Here is a 6,021-nt window from a genome sequence, read left to right as displayed (position 1 = left end):
AATCGAACCCAGAACACTTCAGTCCTCAGGCCAACGCTCTATCCACTGAGCCAAACCAGCTATGGCATATAGTACTCCTTTTTAAAGTAAAATTTTGATTTACTTAATATTGTTTCAGTTACATATTGTTGCTTAACGAAAGTCCCTAAAACTTAGTGCCTTAAATTAACAGCAATTGCTTATTTACTTCATGAATCTGCTGGGCAGGGCTCAGCGGGGAAGGCTTGGCTCTTCTCCACTTGCTGTCAGCTGGGGTCATTTGGCTAGAAGCTGGAAGATAACTTCAAGAGGGTTTATTCACATGGCTGGCAAGTTAGGTGGGAGCTCTACTAGGACTGAGGGCCTGGGACCCGTGTTCCTTTCCTCCCACGCCTCTCTACATGGGCCTCATCAGGGGTTGTTTGGACTTCCTCAGAGCATGGTGGCTAGTTTCCAAGACCGAGTGTCCAAGTGACAGTTTCCAAGACCCAGTGTCCAAGTGACAGGAAGTAGAAACTGCCAATTTCTTAAGGAATCGGTCTGGAAACTGGCAGTGTCACTTCTGCCATATTATATTGGTTAAGCAGTCATAGCTCTGAGATTCATAGACACCCCTCTTGACAGGAGGAGTTTCAAAAACATGTAGCGGCTATATGTTAAAATTATACATACAGAAAAACATACAAATTATAAGAGCAGAGTCTAGTGAATTTTTTCATAATAAACCCACCCATGTAGTCAGCATGCAGAGGTCTCCCCTTGTGACCTCTTCTAGTCACAACCTCCTCGAGGGTAACCAACATCATGATCTCCAATACTAAAGATTAGTACAGGGTTTCTCAACCTGAGCTGGATGACTCTTTGTTGGAGGCAGGGATGGGGAGCTGTCTTGGGCATTGTAAGATGTTGAGCAGCATTTCTGACCCCTACCTACCAGTGGCCAGTAGCACCTCCTCTCCCAGATGTGACATCTAAAAAAAGTCTGCAGAAATTGCCAAATTGCATGTGTGTGAGGCGAAAAATTGCCCTGGGTTAGAAGATAATATCTTTTATTATTTGTCTACACCCCACTTAATCATTGAGAATTAAGTTCCACCCAACTGGTGTGGCTCAATGGTTGAGCCTCAACCTATGAACCAGGAGGTCACAGTTCGATTCCTGGTCAGGGCACATGCCCTGGTTGGGTTGCTGGCTTCATCCCCATTGAGGGGCATGCAGGAAACAGCCAACCAATGATTCTCTCTCATCATTGATGTTTCTATCTCTCCCTCTGCCTTCCTCTTTGAAATCAATACAAATATACATATATTTTAAAAAAGAAATCTATTTCTTAAAAAGAAAAGAGAGAGAGAGAGAATACAAGTTCCAAGAGGCTGCAGGATTTTGTTTTTATTGGCCCGTTTTGATTCTGACTGATTCTCTAGTCATCCCTACAGGAGTATATAGTAGGATACTGCCTAGCATATAGTAGAAAATTGAGACCATCTGATGAATGAAGGAGTGGATGAAAGGTGGCAATTCTAAACAGTTATTTAAAGAGTCAATTCTGAAATACATTTTTTTCTCCCCCAGTGGAACCCTCAATCACAAATAATTGGTTCATTTATTTTTTATTTTTATTTTTATTTATTTTTTTATTGCTTAAAGTATTACAAAGGGTATTACATGTGTCCTTTTTCCCCCCGCCCTGGTTCATTTTTGTTAGAAATGGCCATTTTATAAAGTTCAGATGAATAAAAACTTGAAAATAGATGTGTCTCTAATCGGAATCTATATTGGTTCATTTCCTCCTGCAGCAGCATGAAACCTGAGTCACAGAAATAGAAAATTTCGTGATTTCCCAGACAAATAGGCAGTGTCTCATGACTGTAATAAGCCACAGTCTTATTTGGTCTCTAGTTGTTGTGGTGGCTTTGTGAAACAGGAATGTGCAGTAATAAAGTTTTCATTAAAAAACGTGCTGCTCTGAAAGATTAGAAGAGTTAAGGAGGAAGATTATGAAACGATAGTAAGAACTTGTTATTTCCTTAAGGGGAAAACCTGAAAATGTCTTTTGGAAGATAGCCACTGACATTACCCTGAAAACATCCCACCCAATCCTCAAAGGCCTGTGGCAGGCTTTCTTATCTTACTAGGTACATTTCTGAAGGGTTATTCCAAAAATAGCTTTTGGTGGAAACAGGATTCTCAATGAGTTTTGACAGATAAGCCCTTTCTGAAATTCCTGACTGCATTTATTTAGTCCTCAGTCACAACCGTGTCAGAAAAATGGACACAATTACTAGTATATGTATAAGGCAGCTAAAGTTAGGGACACAATGAAAACAGAATTTTTACAGTTACAAGGGCTCTTAAAGTTCATATTGAAGAAGCTACCTACTATCCAAATCATACCGTAGCAGTTATTCTATTTTCTGGGTCTTTCTGAATTGTTTCAACTCCCTGAAGCCACCGCTGTTAAAAATGAAACTCATGTGTAAGCCTCATAGTGTCGAGTAGTGACTTGCCCACAGAGATAGTTAATGATGTGACAAACAATTCTGAGCCAGTGCTAAAAAAAAACAAAACGATCACATCCAACTTGTTTGCCTTATGAAACAAAGAAGAACTGCAGGACATAAAAGTATGGGCAACAGAATAGCACAGAGGCTTTTATTAATCGCAAAGGATTGGCTGCATGAAGGCTGCAGCTAATGTCTGAATGAGAGGAATTCAATATTGACCACTTAAGTCCTTAACGTTCAAAAGATGTGGTATCTAAATTTTAAAACTGGAATGTGAGTGCCACTTGTAAAAGAAGTATGCCTGTAGAGTTTTTATTTTTTAATTCCCCCCAGATTTGAATATGTTAAGACTTGCCATTACACTGCCAAATGTTTATGATTCATTTCAGCAGAAGCAGCTAGGGATGAGGAGAGGGTGGGAGTGTGAGTGCAACAGTTCTGTATGACGCAAGAAGGGACATTAATGTAGAAGGGAGGATATTTTTAGATTCCCCTTTTGAAACAAAAATAGCTTACCAGGTGATTTGTTTACTTTTAAAGTAGGAAAAGAAAAAAGTAAAAAGACCAAAAATCCGTTTTGGAATTTTCTGAATGACACACAATCCTATTTCAGGAGAATAACTGTCATGATTACAGGTTACTTTTTAAAAATACCTGAGAAAATATTTCTTTCTAAAAATGTAACTCCACAAAGATAGACAAATGTATTTATACCACAGTCCTTGTACACGAAAGGAATTTGCTACTTCCATGTAACCTACACAGTAGCATTTAAAGAATTAGTAGTAAATTTGCTGCCTAAATTAGAAATAAGGAAGGGAAAGGAACTGATGTGAAATTTGCTTTCCATAGGTATAAAGTTCATTCACTTTCATTCATTATTCAACACAAATTTATGGAATAGGAAGATATTGGGCTACCTCCGTGAGGTAGCTATTACAGACCATCTTAGTTGTTCAAAGCTAGGGAGTTTGGTTTACCAAGATCTGGATTCCAGTTCAAATGTGCTATTATTATCTCTGAGTAACTATCTCAGTTTTTCTTACTTTTATGGGGGCTATTCATAGGGTTGATATGAGGTTTAACTGAGATAATGCATGTAAACCACTAAGCACAGTGCTGGTATAGTAAACACTCAATACATATTTGATTTTTAATTAAAAAATTTAAATTGATTTTCAGAGAGAGAGGGAGGAAGGGAGGAAGGGAGGGAGGAAGGGAGGAAGAGGGAAAAGGAGAGGAGAGGGGAGGGGAGGGGAGAGGAGGAGAGGGGAGGAGAGGAGAGGAAAGGGGAGGGGAAGAGAGAAACATCAACTTGCTGCTCCACTCACTCATGCACTCATTCGTTGATTCCCACAGGTACCCTGACGGTGATCAACCCTTGACCTTGGCCCATCAGGTATACTCCAACCAACTTAGCTACCCAGGCCAGGACTCAATTTTAATTTTAAATGATATCCTTATTATTTTCAGTGAAGGTCAGTTACCTGGCAAATTGTGAAGATAGTTCTCCCCTCACCAAGTTATTAGTGAGAATGTCTTAAACTATTTTTAAGGTGAGTGGAGCCAAAAAATTGTGTATTAAATGAATACTTTACATGGCCACTGGTTAAACTTCACTTTCAAAGGTTTAAAAATTCAAGGAAGCCAAACTATGGTTTACAAATAACACAAACATCTAGCTATCAAGGTCATTACTGGGAAAATCTGAATCTGTCTAAATGACATCTCACTGGTATTATTAAATAATTTCTGTGGCTATAACTTCATGGAAAAAATGTATAAACTCCTATTAACTCTCTCATCATTTCACCGAAGTATGTTATACTTGATCACCTCATTTACACAATATTAACAATGCCATTTGATATTATTATTTGACATGATGAGGCAATTCATAAAATAAGATAAAGTGGCCAATATACATATGAAAAAGTATTACATCATTAATAATCAGAATTGTAAATGAGAGGTTATTTTGAACTATCAGCTTGACAAAGATTAAAAAGATGAGATAATACCTTGGTGCTATTGAGGTGTGGTGAGACTGGCACTCTCACATATTGCTAGTAGGAGTATAAATTAGTACAATCGTTCTACTTGCCAATTTGGCAATACAGGAAAAAAATTCTGAATATGATCTTTGACTCAGTAACTCCACTTCTTGTATTTTATCTTAAGAAAATACAATCAGACAAATACACAAAGATGCTTGTATATGCATGCTCAATACAGTGTTGTTTATGATAACAAAAAATTGGAAACTACCTAAATGCCTACCAATAGAGAAATGTTTAAATAAAATGTGGTTGAGCTGTACCCTGGGACTCCATGCACTTGTTAAAAACTAGAGGCTCAGTGCATGAAATTCATGTACTCGTGGGGGTCCTTCAACCCGGCCTCTGCCCTCTCGCAGTCCGGGAGCCCTCGGGGGATGTTCGACTGCCAACTTAGGCCCGCTCCCCCGAGGGGAGCTGTGGAGGTGGGAGAGGCTCCTGCCACTGCCACTGCAATCGCCAGCTGTGAGCCCGGCTTCTGGCTTAGTGGTGTTCCCCTTGTGGGAGCCCATTGACCACCAGGGGCAGCTTCTATGTTGAGCATCTGCCCCCTGGTGGTCAGTGTGCGTCATAGCAACTGGTTGTTCCCCCATTTTGCTGATTTGCATATTAGGATTTTATTATATAGGATACTATACACCATAGTATCTAATCTAATAAAAGAGAAACATACAAATTGACTGTACCTCCGATACACCCACAAGCCACATCCACAAGCCACGCCCACCAGCCAATCAGGAGCGAACATGCAAATTAACCCAACTAAGATGGTGGTGGCCACGGAGCTGGAGTGAGCAGGAAGCTTGGGTAGCCCCCGATGATGGAGGAAGCCAAGCTTCCCGCTTGTGCTGCCGGCCCTGAGCTCTGCTCAAGGCTACAAAGTTTTAATTATAGAAGATAAATAAATCCCAGATACCTGCTTCCAGCCAGACCTGGGCTCCGTTCAAGTCTATCTACAAAGTTTCTATTATAGAAAATAAATAAATCCCAGATACCTGCTTCCAGCCAGACCTGGGCTCCGTTCAAGTCTATCTACAAAGTTTCTATTATAGAAAATAAATAAATCCCAGATACCTGCTTCCAGCCAGACCTGGGCTCCGTTCAAGTCTATCTACAAAGTTTCTATTATAGAAAATAAATAAATCCCAGATACCTGCTTCCAGCCAGACCTGGGCTCCGTTCAAGTCTATCTACAAAGTTTCTATTATAGAAAATAAATAAATCCCAGATACCTGCTTCCAGCCAGACCTGGGCTCCGTTCAAGTCTATCTACAAAGTTTCTATTATAGAAAATAAATAAATCCCAGATACCTGCTTCCAGCCAGACCTGGGCTCCGTTCAAGTCTATCTACAAAGTTTCTATTATAGAAAATAAATAAATCCCAGATACCTGCTTCCAGCCAGACCTGGGCTCCGTTCAAGTCTATCTACAAAGTTTCTATTATAGAAAATAAATAAATCCCAGATACCTGCTTCCAGCC

This window comes from Myotis brandtii, unplaced genomic scaffold (assembly GCF_000412655.1).
Source record: "Myotis brandtii unplaced genomic scaffold, ASM41265v1 scaffold550, whole genome shotgun sequence".
NCBI classification, from domain to species: Eukaryota; Metazoa; Chordata; class Mammalia; order Chiroptera; family Vespertilionidae; genus Myotis; species Myotis brandtii.
The sequence above is the reverse complement of the archived record's forward strand: the minus strand, read 5'-3'. Positions refer to the sequence as shown.